This window comes from Halichoerus grypus, chromosome 7 (assembly GCF_964656455.1).
Source record: "Halichoerus grypus chromosome 7, mHalGry1.hap1.1, whole genome shotgun sequence".
In the NCBI taxonomy this organism is placed as follows: Eukaryota; Metazoa; Chordata; class Mammalia; order Carnivora; family Phocidae; genus Halichoerus; species Halichoerus grypus.
In genome coordinates, this window is record NC_135718.1 from 21,950,077 (window position 1) to 21,963,819 (window position 13,743).

Consider the following 13,743-nt stretch of genomic DNA (forward strand, 5'->3'; position numbering starts at 1 on the left):
CTGGGTGGCTCAGTTGTTAAGCGTCTGCCTTTGGCTCAGGTCATGATCCCAGGGTCCTGGGATCCAGCCCCCATTAGTCTCCCTGCTCAGAGGGAAGCCTGCTTCTCCCTCTCTCACTCCCCCTGCTTGTGTTCCTTCTCTCACTTTCTCTCTCTCTGTCAAATAAATAAAATCTTTTTTTAAAAAAATGAATAGTGGTAAATAAGGTGAAACAGGTGTTCAGAAGTCCATGTTAAGTAACCTAACCTTATTACCAAATAATATTTCACAAACATCTTTATATGTCAATTACTAAAGATATATATCATTTTTATTGAGTTCATATTTGTTTCTGAAATGTACATTAATTATTTCTTCATGAATATTCAAGGTATGACCATTTTTCTATCTTTTTTAATCAAATCTATAGGAAACTTATAATTCTATTTACACTTATATTTTAAGTATCTGTTTAATTTTCTCCCAGGAAACTGTAATCTTCCTAAGGACAAAAGCTGTGTCTGTCTTGTTCACTTAGTCCCTAGGACATAGTATGCAATTCAATAAAACTGGATTGAATAAATGTGGATGTATGCTGTGCAAAGACACAGGCAGAAAACACAGCAAGGAATGTAAGAGGGTTGCAAGTGGTTTTTCTACAACTGGAGTAAAGGATTCCTGTTGTGGACTTTGTGAGGCAGGAATTGAATTTTAATTCTCTCTCTAATATAATCAACAAAATGTTTATTTTGAACCTAGTCTGTGTCACACATTATAACTACAAAGATAGAGATCTATTGGCTCACTAGGGAGGTTATGGGATTGCAGCGTCCATAATATGAAGAATTTTTTTTCTCATCATAAAAACTACAAGACATATCTGAGGTATTTTAAGTAGGAACCTTAGAAAGATCTTTGAATCGGCTATTCTTCTGCAAAAGGAAATAGAAGGAGGGTCAACGTTAGGGGGCAGAAATTCAGATGTCTGTTTCAATTGTCCAGGCAGAAATGATGTGTTTCCACTCCATTAGTTGTGTGGAGACCGAGGAGTGGCTGGAAAGGTAGCTGAGATTAGGAGGATGCGATATGGTGGCAGCTGTGAGAGGAGATTCAAGAGGAAGAAGATGGATTAAAATCAATCTGAAGGGTGGCACCTGGGTGGCACAGTCGGTTGAGTGTCCAATTCTTGGTTTTGGTTGAGGTCACAATCTCATGGTCATGAGATGGAGGTCCACATTGGGCCTTGTGCTCAGCGGGAAGGCTGCTTGAGATTTTCTCTCCCTCTCCTTCTACCCCCAATTAAATAAGTAAGTCTTTAAAATAAAATAAAATCAGTTTAAAGGTAGTAAGTATCAGCTGTACTGTGACTGATTTGATGTGAAGGAAGATGAGCAAAGATGGAGTATGATTCTCAATTTAATGGCTTGCATAACTAGGTGGGTAGAAATAGCACATAACGGGGAAGTAGGCTAGAAGACAACACAACCTATTGTAGGATAGAGATGGGCTGTTAGAATACACCGAGTTGGAGGTAACTAGAAGACTTCTAGGTGAAGGGGCTAGTTTGCAGCTGAGTGAGTATACCAGTCTCTAGGGAGAGAGCTCTGGGCTAAAGGTGGGGACTTCCAAGTGAACAGTATATGAGTAAACATTGATTCCAAAGATCCTATCTCTAACCCTTTCTTTATATAATCATTGTAAATGAGACTACTCAAGGAGACTAAGTAGATGAGAAGTAAAGAGAATCCACGATAACCTCTAGAGAACACCAGCATTTAAGATAGAAAGAGAAGAGCATGAGAAAGAAGAACATTTTGAAGTCATGGTCAGAGTGGTGCCAAGGGTAATAGGTGAGAATGATTTAGAAGAGTCCATTGATATTGTTCAGGAAGGAGGAGTAATTCAACACTCAAGTGACAAAGCTCTCATAAATGATAGGATTTGCAATCAGGAAGTCATCCATGGCCATAATTAGAGCAATGCCCGGCACTGAGCTGATTGCTTTACATGGAGAATTGCGTTTAATTTATACACAGCTGATGAGGCAGATAATATAATCCTAATTTTACAAATGACAAAACAGTAGGTTAACTAACTGACTCAGAGCCACACGACTAGTTAGTGGTAAAACTCAGATTCACACCTAGGAAAGCTGATGCTGAAAACTGCACTGTGAATAACTAAGCTCTACTGTGCCACCCACTGACACATCTAATTATTTTCAACTCAGCACTTGACGGTTCAGAATTATGTGGGAGTTCTTGTCCTCTAGTTTTTCATAAACACAAATATTAATTCTCCAGTGCTATTCTGAAGCATCCTTAGGACTGAGATATACCATATGCTTCTGTGTGTTCCCCAAAACAAGGTATACCCACAGGTATCATATCAATAAACAATACTGAAGAAAAATGAGCATTTAAGGTGTTATTATAAAGGCAGACCAGCCAGATTGTCCTCCAATGACACAAGTAACAGATCGAAAGAGCAACGTAACTTTTGACTATGCTCCTTGCTTCTAAGCACTAGATCATTACACCTCTCTAATGATTTATGTGTGAAATTTCCAAGGTGATGAGAATAGACCACATATAGACCTTAATACAACCATAATGGGTTAATAATACATCCTCCATTCTTAATGCATGAAAAAGCAAGCCACGAGAATTGCACAAAAGAGGTCAAAATCACATCTCTGGTGGGCAATTCCTTTGAGCTTAGAGTCTGGAACAAACTATTGTGGAAGGATAATACTCTTCATCTTCCAGCTAATAAATAAATCACCAGTTGTTTTATATTTTAAAACACCCGAACAGTATCTCAGGGCTCTGGAAAGGCTTTATTCCCTAGTTCCATTGCCACGCAAGCCATTGTCTTAATTGTGTACATAATCTCCTACATAAGCAATGCCATGGATTTTGCACCCTTCTGAAAAAGAGGGCACTATAGATATCTCTTGCATAGAACTGCTGCCATGGTTCAATTAGAGGAGAAATAAATTTTACCATCTTGATGACAGCCCGTGAAACCAAAACTAGGCAATATAGCTGGCTTTGAGAAAATGGAATCTTGTATTCTTTGACAGTGTAATTATTACTTTCTGTCAGCTTATTCTACTTTTTCATAAAAATCACTTAATACTTCACAAAGATATTACTTTTGCCATCAAATATCACTTTGGGAACTGTTAATAATTTAGGAACTGCTATATTAAAAATGGCTAATTCACTAAATGCATGAGATGCCATAACCTGAGAATCCCCCAGCCTGAAAGTTCTGTTTTAATAGTTTGCTCCCAATGTAGGACATTAGAGAGAGCTGCATTGAGGTTCTACAGTCTGGTATTTGGAGTCCAGAGAGTCAACGATTCAACTGCAAAGAATTTAGGAAAGTATTGCAAATATTTTTAGAGGAAAGAGTTTTACTCTGTAGCAACAGACTTCTATGTTATTATATGATTATTTTTTAAACTTAAGCCTAAATAAAGCCTTGTTTTTAGAGACTTTTCTCATTGAGCTGAAGTATTCTGACAATGGGAAACTTGTAATCATTTTAGTGGACTTTTTAAATGTATTTAAAAAAAGTAAAACTTGCTCTTTCTGATGTAGACCAATGTGAATTTTTACCAACACATTCAGTCTTGTGTCCACCACCACAATTAAAATACAGAACAATTCTGTCACCCCAAAATTCCTTTGTTTTGTCCCTTTATTTGTAATCAACCTCTCTCTCCTTCCCAAGTCCCTGGAAACCACTGATCTGTTTTCTGTTCCTAGAGTTTTGCTTTCTGCTCTTGTATAAATGAAATTATGCAGTGTGCCACCTTTTGAGTCTGGATTCTTTCTCTTAGAATAATGCACTTGAGATTCTTCTACACTGTGTGTCATAGTTTATTATTTGATGGATACTATTCCATTGTATAGAATAGTAGCTTGTTAATTCTGCAAAAATGCATATGTAATGCTACCCTGGCAAAGATAATAGTGACATATGGCATCATGTGGGTACTTATTGTTCATCAGGCATTGTTGTAGCTCTGTCCACACACTACCTAATTAAATTTTGTCATCCTAGGAAATAGGCAATATCACTGTTCCACTTTATCAAAGGAAAAGGAGGAGAGGCTACATGAAGTCACCTTCCCAGGATTATACCATTTGTAAATGTCATAGTCTGTATTAGAGTCTGGGCAGCTTAACTTCAGAGCCACCATTACAGCCACCATCACAAACTGCTTCCCAGTAATAGCGACCAACCCTAAGCATTTACCCTTGGGCCATGGAAAGCATTTCCTCACTTTATCTTCACACAAATAAGGGTGGGTTGAGGAAACGGAGGTTTACAGAGATGCAACATGCACCAAATCACCGTGATAATAACACCTAATTTTCAACCAAATTGTGAAAACTGAGTCCCAGTACCTTTAAGAGTATTTAGTTTTGATGGGATTCTGGGTTTCAATTTCGATTTTTTATTGTTTCCTCCTATGACACTGAATTTTCAGTTCATCTCAACATGCACAGAGCCTTTTGCAGTTGGAATAACTTCTTGGGCCTTGGTACAAATCATCTCCCAGCCTTTAAGATTAGATAATAAAATGTATTTAGTACAGAAGAGACCTAGTCGCTATCTTGATTTATCTCTGCCTGTGGGGGAATTGAAGGGATGAAAAAAATTCATCGTGAACCAAACTACATGAAGTTGACATGTAGAAAACATTCTTAGATTCATTTTAACTTCAGGTTGTTCTTCAAGTGGTTAAATCTTTATTCCAGGAAAAAAAGATAAAAATAAAATTTGATGCTAGATTGCATATGTTATCACCTTATCATAAACACTGTAGACTTGGAAGCAATATCCTCCAGTAGAGATGAGTAAAGGGAAAATGTGATTTTATTTTTCAATTATATTTATAGTAATAGTACTATACTCAGCTCACATCTGTAAGAAAAAGGGCTTGAGGTACTTAATGTATTTTAATTAACACTCTACTAAGGACATAAATAGTATACCAATTTTATTAAGGCGTAGAATAGGAGGAAAATTTGAGGTCTTAGGGTTGAAGTCAGGCCCTGCTGGTAGTAACGTTTCATGGTGGAGACAGATTTACTAAATGAAAGAATTGGAAACAACCCAGAAAACACTGTGGGCTGACATTTCAGCAAAAAATGCATTCTTGCACACCACAGTAGTCCTTGGATTATTGATTTCCTCAATAAGTTTCCATAAAAGAAACCTATCTTAAATACTCTTTCCTACCTTCCTTTCTGGATTCATTTACAGGATGTAATTGTGGAGTAGTGTGGAATGAGTGAAGTATGGAAGGTGTATCTCTTTTCTGAACAACCTTAAACATTCTGGTCAACTTTCAAATGATTCCTAGTTAGATATTTGGACAGCTATCCTTTTGAGACCCAGATACATTTGGGGCATTATAGAAACTATGCTACAAAACAAAAGATTTGTTCTGAGGTGGAGCTAGGACAAGACCAGTCTTGATATGGGGCAGGATTATGGTCTTGTTCTTAGGTCTTCATACTGGTGGTAATTGCCAGCTATTTGCAAATTTCCGCTCAATATAAGGGTGAGTTTTTTTCAGATAACTGGAGCGGGATATCCAAAATGAGCTAGTTTATCTTGAAGACAGTGAATTGAGAAGATTCCTGAATCCTGTGGGTGAGATGACAAGGCGCAAAGCAAGAAACGAGCTAGGAAAATAACTTAAACTTTAAAAAATAGCTTTATTGAAATGTAACTGACATACAAGAAGATGCACATACTTAAAATATATCCTTTGATAAATTTATTTTGCCATTAAGCATGCAGTCCAGAAGTATTAAGTATGTTACACTATTGTGCAACAGATCTCTAGAACTTTTTATTCTTGCAAAACTGGAACTCTATACGCATTAAACAACTCTCCATTTCCCCCACCCTCCAACCCCTGTAATCACCATTCTGTTTTCTTATTCTATGAATTTGACTACTTTAAATCCTGCATATAATTGGAAGCTTAACATATTTGTGTTTTTGTAACTGGCTTATTTCACTTAAGGTAATGTCCTAGGGGTAAATCCATGTTGCAGCAGGTGACAAGATTTCCTTCCTTGTTGAGACTGAATAATACTCCTGTGCATGTGTGTGTGTGTGTGTGTGTGTTTTGTTTATCCATGTACCCACTGATGGACACTTCAGTTGTTTCCCTATCTTGCCTATTATGAATAATGCTTCTATGAATATGGATGTGTAAATATCTCATTCAAATCCTGCTTTCAGTTCTTTTGGACATATAAGCAGAAGTGAAATTTCTGGAGCATATAGTAATTTTATTCTTAAGTTTTTGAGGAACTGCCATACTTTTTCCATAGTGGCGGCCCCATTTTATATTTCCACCAACAGTGCACATGGGTTCCAAGTTCTCTACATGCTCACTGACACTTGATACGTTCTTTTTTTTATTATAGTAGTGATCCTAATGGTTTTGAGTTATAAATTTATAACTAGAAAACTTAGGAATTGAAAACCATACAATTTTCCAAGTTCAGAATATTTTCCTTCTGTTACTAATTATATACCTGACCTTATACACATCCACTTCACCTCTTCTTTCCATTTTTCTAACACATTAATTAGAATAATACATATCCTAAAAACAAGGTTTTTAATATTATATGTGATATGATTATATGTGATATATAGATATGGTATGTAGAGAGATAGGGATATAAATAGAGATGATTATATGTCATGGATGATTATATGTGATTGAGTCCTTATGTATAATAAGATATAGTAAACAGAGATAGGATAACTTCCTTGGCAAATTTCCCTATATAGCTGCCTTCTTTCTCTGTCTCACTCCCCATTTCCCTGGGATCACCTCTCAAATTAACTCCTTCGCTGGAGTCCTTGTCTCAGGGTCTGCTTCTAAGGGAACCAAACAAACACAAGTACCTAATCATTCTTAATTATACAGAAATCTTATTTATTTAAAGTTTAAATTAGAAGGAGTATATTTGATGGGCCTGGCACAGTTCTTGGCAATTAGATTCTGTTTGTTATACTCATCATAAAGTGTAACAAATGATTCATAATCTTTTATCACTCCCCACCACCATCTCTCCTCCTGGAGGAAGAATGATAGCCCTGGAGAGAGCTCTATGCAAACGGAAGTTGAGAATCTCAGACCTAAGCGAGACCCACAGCAGCACAAGGACCATTTTCTCCATGTCTATTAGCAAATATAAGGGCTATGTTTGACAGTCTCATTTTTCCTCTGTATTTACTCTTCTAATCATCAGAAGATGAGCAGTGATGAAAAATAAGAATAATAGAAATTGGAATTAATTCTGTGTAGGTTTAAAGAGTGTTTGACCTCCCTGAGGCTAACTCCTGGAAAGAATTGTGTAGAGGGTGGATTTTTCTGTTGGTTTGGATGGAATGTGGACTCCATAAAGGTCGGAACCACACTTTTTTCTTCTTTTCCTTTTTTGGGATCCAAAACAGTACTTGGCATATGTGCATGGGTAGAAGTTTTAAAATCCAGCATTGAATCTATAAGCTGTTTATTTCAGTGACTCAGAGTAGCAGCTGACATTATTGACTGTTTACTCTGTGCTGGGCACAATGCTAAATACTTTATAAACTCATGTAATCTCATAAACACTTTGTCCTTTATATGTGGCTGCAAAACAAACCATCCAAAACTAAGTTGCTTAAAACAAAAACAACTAAGCTTCTAAAGCTGGTCATCAGAGGGCACTGGTTTGGGCATATGCAAAGTCACCTGGGCTGACAGTGATTTTAGCAGGTGTCTCTCTGTCTCTTTCCTGATCTCTCTTCCTCTGTTTCTTTCTTTTTTTAAAAAAATTACTATTATTTCTTATTATTGAAGTATAGTCGATATACAATGCTATATTAGTTTCAGTGTACAACATAGTCCATTTGACGATGCCATACATTATACGATGCTCTCCATGATGTGTAGTTACGATACAACATTATTACAATATTATTGATTATATTCCCTACATGGTACTTTTCATCCCCATGACTTATTTATTTTTATTTATTTTTTTTATTATGTTATGTTGATCACCATACATTACATCATTAGTTTTTGATGTAGTGTTCCATGATTCATTGTTTGCGTATAACACCCAGTGCTCCATTCAGTACGTGCCCTCTTCAATACCCATCACCAGGCTACCCATCCCCCCACCCCCTCCCCTCTAGAACCCTCACTTTGTTTCTCAGAGTCCATAGTCTCTCATGGTTCCTCTCCCCCTCTGATTCCCCCCCTTCATTTTTCCCTTCTTACTACCTTCTTCTTCTTTCTTCTTCTTTCTTCTTCTTTCTTCTTCTTTCTTCTTCCTCTTCCTCTTCCTATGTATTATTTGTTTCAGAGGTGCAGGTCTGTGATTCTTTTAGTATCACACCACCTGTTAATCTCCACTATTTGCTGGCTGATTGCCCTATTGTTACTGACAATGCCCTAGGGCATAAATTGCTACTTAGTCTGGGACAGTTATATTTGAGTCCTTCTACTGAGCAGCTTTTAAGACTAATCTTTGGGGTTTGTTCTGACCTGGGGGGCAGTCTCTGCTTAGTTGTTTCTGGGCTCTCTGCTCTGAAGGACTACCTCCATCCCTGGGGAAATTGTCAGAGCTACTGATGTGGAGCTGGAGGCTCAGGATCAGTGTTCAGCTCCTCTGGTAGATATATCCCTACTTTATGAGAAGGGAGCTGTGTGGGGACAGTAGCTTTTGGTCTTCCAGGCTTGTCTGTCCCAGTATGGAACCTCTGCCCTATGAGTAAGCTGCACAAAAACAATTGGGGCCCTATTATTCTTAGCCAGCTATGCCCGAAGTGGAGCCTCTGCTCTATTTGTGGGAGGAGGGAGAAACACAGTTTTGGCCACACTCACCAGAAATTTAGATGCTGCAAGACACAACTCGAGGTGATGGGGGATTAGAAATGAATACTCCTCTTCCAGGAAAAAAAAAAAAAAGGCCAAAGTCATGCCTCATGTCCCATGATGATGCCACTGTGCTCAGGTTCTTAACAGTAAGCTAAACTGTCATTGCTGCAACCACTACTGCTCTGGACCCTGAAAGTGGCTCTTTCTGCCGCTGCCCTCACTAAAATGGACTTTAAAATGCTCTTTCCTTCCTGATTTTTGCTTCACTAGCTTTAGAACCAAAGTTGAGTGTGGGTGGCTCTGATTTACAGAATCTCGGTTACATACCATAACCTAGCTATAAGAGACGTTGAAGGAGTAATCATTTCATCACTATACTGCGAAGTGAAATTTGCCTTCTACCAATAGTTAAGAGTCTGCAAGTTCCTCGTAGATAGTAGATAAGGAGTACAAATGCTCATTATATGGATCTTTGGAAAGAATATGTTGAATTAATGCATAGCAGAACTGAGAATAGTTACTAAGAGAGGTTATACTTACCTGTTAATGTGGATTTCCCTGAGGTTTCTCTCAAGGATGAAGAGTAGGATCACACTATCCTCATCTTCATAGGTTACCGATGAGGAGAGGGACCTGTTTCATTCTTTTCATGAGCCTTTGTCAGATACCTTCTCTGTGCCAGCCATTGTGTTAGGTACTAGGATCAATGGTGAGGACAAACAGACATGTGCTTGGATTGATGGAGATTATAGTCTATTACAGGATAAGCATGTTAATTTAAAAAAATGTAAACATGTAAGTATCTCATAAGTGTGAGAATGTGCAACAGGCATATGACCTAGGAAAAGGATTCAGAGAAACTTATCTGAGAAGGAATGGCTGAACAAAGATCTGAAGGATAAAGAGAAAATAACTTTATAAGAAGGGAGATAGGGATGGCAAATAAAAAGTATTCCTCACAGCAGAGGGAAAATACTTGCAAAGGTCATAAGGAGGTTGAGCAAGGGAGCGCCTGGGTGGCTCAGTCATTAAGCATCTGCCTTCGGCTCAGGTCATGATCCCAGGGTCCTGGGATCGAGCCCCACATCAGGCTCCTTGCTCAGCAGGAAGCCTGCTTCTCCCTCTCCCACTCCCCCTGCTTGTGTTCCTGCTCTTGCTATCTCTCTCTCTGGCAAATAAATAAATAAAATCTTTAAAAAAAAAAAAAAAGGAGGTTGAGCAAGTTCCCTCTGAAATACTGAAAAGGAGTAGTTGTTGGATGCCAGAGAGGATTTTGTGCAATTTCAGGATGCAAATGGATACAGAGATAAAACAATATTGAGATTTAGAGAGCTTATTAAGGATAGGCACTTTAAAAAAAAAAATTTATTATTATGTTAATCACCATACATCACATCATTCGTTTTTGATGTTGTGTTCCATGGATAGGCACTTACCTAAACAACTATAGGAAGTCATTATGGGAAGCCATTGAGGGGTTTCCAGGGGGTTTTCAGAAAAAGAGGCCTGAGTGCAGAGTCAGTCGACACTACTGCCTATTGTCAGTACTACTATGTCTGCTCCTCATCTTCCCCCTCAAGGCTGTTCTGGGAGTTCCAAATCCTTTTTTTTATAAGCTGAAATTTACTCTTCCTCTGTTAATCACATCTGTGTTTTGAGAAGGAAACTCTAGTTCCAGTGAGGAGAATGGCTTAGAGGGTGCATGAGGACACCAGCTGGGGGAGGCTGTCAGACTAGCCTCTGTGAGGGAGGGTGGTGGCTCCACCTGGAGCAGTGGCAATAAAGATAGAAACAAAGAACTCGGTCCTAAGCTGAAGCCAAGGGTGATGATGGACAAGTAGGTGGTGAAGGAGGACAGACACCAGCTCTGTATTCACTGAAGCCCAAATTAATTCTGTGCAAGGGGTGGTAGTGAAAACCTAACCAGATCATACTTTCCCCGAAATTCATTATCTGCTGCTGTTGATTTTAAGCAAAATATATTTAGGTTCTCATTATTCTTCTTTAGTAAAACTCAATGTCCAGTTGATTCAGTAAAATTCTTAACTTCTTTGCATTTCTAAACTTGAAAAGTCATCATCTTTTAAATATTTCAGGTAAAATAGTTATTTACTAGGAATCATATTTTTTGAATCCACAATTATCTCATTAAATATCACTAGCTTTAACATGTTCAAAATCTAAGATCTGTACAACAAATAATATATTTGGTTTAATAAGTATAATAATTTCCTCTAAATTATTTAAGGTGTAGGAGAAAAATTTATTTGAACCAAAAAGCTCTGGTCTTTATTTTTAGATGACATCTCCTCTGGTACAAGTCAGACAGAACTTGTCTGTTATCACGAAGTGAGGCAGCAATCGATTAAGTGCCTTGCTTCCTGTGGAATATTAATATATGTGAACATATATCTATGTTTTTAATTTGTGCATATGGTGTGTGTGTGAGAGAGAGAGTGTGTGCATAGAGAATGCGGCTTGTCATAAAAGAAGTGTGTTTCACCAACAGGTAACCTAAAGTTGAATAATTATACATGTGAGTCTCAGTGGCCAGGAGATGTAATGAGTTGTTGTCTTTGTGGCATGGATTCTTTCTACCCTGATCCCATGCCCCATAGTATCCCTCTCTGGTCTCTATCTCAGTACCTGAAATGTCTTTATGTTAAATAGAAATACGCCTTAGAGAGGTGTCACAGGAAATTTGGGTCAAATCTTAGATGCTTGATGAGATCATAATTACCAGATCTTCTGTATTTGCCAGTGGTGGAGAATAAATCACAGGAGCCATGGGAGCTTTGAGGAATGACATCAAAATCATAAATTTGGGGTCCATGGTTCTGGGAACTACAATGGACAAGTATAGGGTACTGGACACTTGTTAGTGAATAATGATTGTGAGAACAGGTAACCAAAAACAAACTTAGCTAATTTCTCATAATTGTGGGGGCCAGCCCTGCCTACTATCTTGAGAGTCTTCCAAAGGCTTATCAAAGCTCACCCTTTTAGAAACAAATGTGTGTTCCTTCAGAGGACAGTGCTTTTCACAGTATGGTCCCCAAACCATCAGCATAAACATCACCATGGAACAACATTCACCACACGCATTTGGAAGTAAAATATACTACAGAATATTTTAGGGAAATCGGAAAAGAGCTCCGAGTGCATAGTCAGCCATCTTTGGAACCTCTGTACTTCTATGTCTGCTCCTCATCTCCTCCCTCTGGGACTATCCTGGGAGTTCCAAATTCTTTTCCTTTATAAGCTGAGCATTACTCTTACCTGGCATCAGGCACTCAGTCTCACTTTCTACACCTAACCCCTAATAAAAATGATCCAATTATTCAGTCTCCCAGCAAGAGGAAGGCTGATGCTTGTTGTCAACGTAAGCAATTTACTGTACTTCATTCCATTCTCCTACTTCCTTTCCTAGATTAAATGCTACCTGAGAGCCAGGACTGTGTCTGCCTTACCCACTCCTCTATTCCCAACAGTATATCTGGCACATAATTCTGGGAATAAATTGTTGAACATGTAGATGAATAAGTGCAAAGTTAATGGTTAAATTAGGGGAATATCATCCACCTATGGAAGTGACTAGAGTCTTTGGCTTTATGATATTGTTAGTCAATAAACTCATGGGTTGGTCAGCCCTGCAGGGAGATCATTCAGGGTAATGAGGGGGAAGGAAAGACAATGCACATGTGAAACAGAAAATGGTGATAAGCTAGTGGAGAGTAACATGTGTACTGGGAAAATGTGAGATCCAAGAGCAGACAAGTACAAACTGTGGTTGCAGATGCCTGTGTCAGAAGACTGAAGGCAAAGGAATTTGGGCCCATCCCTGTAAGTGTAAAAAGCCACTATAGAATGACATGATACCAACTTTGGCTAATTCTTATGAAGTACCTCCCATATACCAGGCATGTTTATAGACATAATTTATACCTGCCAACTACCTTGTGGGTGGAGCTTAGATATGTTTCAAAGATAAGAGAACTGAGGTTCAGAGAAGCTATGTAATTTTCCCAAGGTCATGGAGCAAGTGAAAGACAGACATGAGCTCCATCCCAGAGTCCCTCACTCCAAGGCCACTGCCCTTGAAAGAAAGATTAATCAGTCAGTAATGTGTGAAGAGGCACAACTTTCAGAAAAAAAAAGTTACTGGTCCTAAGGTGGCCCTTAGGGGTAGGTGTGAATGAGAGGGGTAGGTGTGAAACTCTCAGTAGGTTAAGACTGCACATAGCAAATGCTCAAAAAAGCTCAGGCTCCCAGTTCACTATGAATTAACTGACTAAAGGGCAGTCTGTGATCCTTTCTATACTCTTACGGCATCTCCCTTCTCTGGACTGTGAATTGTGTCTCTGAGAAATCACAGCAGGGAAGGCGAGGTGGGAAAGGACTGTTTTGTCCCTGAGTGTGAGCTAATGCTGACACTCCAGTCAGTCCCTAATGATTTTCTTGTCTGAGTTTATACCCACTTTGAGGCTTCTTGATTTCCTGCATGGTCTCTAACCAACACATGGTCCCAGAGTGCAATTGTGACATTAGGGAAGGGTGAAGTAGCAAAACAAAGAGAAAAAGGAGGGAAAAAAGAGGTAGCTATCCACTGTTCAGTGACTTGATCCACATGTTTATATGGACACACAGCAGGGATCCACCTCTGGTGGTCAGACATTTCTATGGGACTCTGCACAGGCCCCAAATCAGTAATGATTAGAGAACATGTTAGGGGCCCCATCAGGTTAGGCTGCCATTTTAAAAAATTTGAATATAGTTGACACACAATGTTACATTAGTTTCAAGTGTACAACATAGTGATTCAACAAGCTTATACATTATGCTAT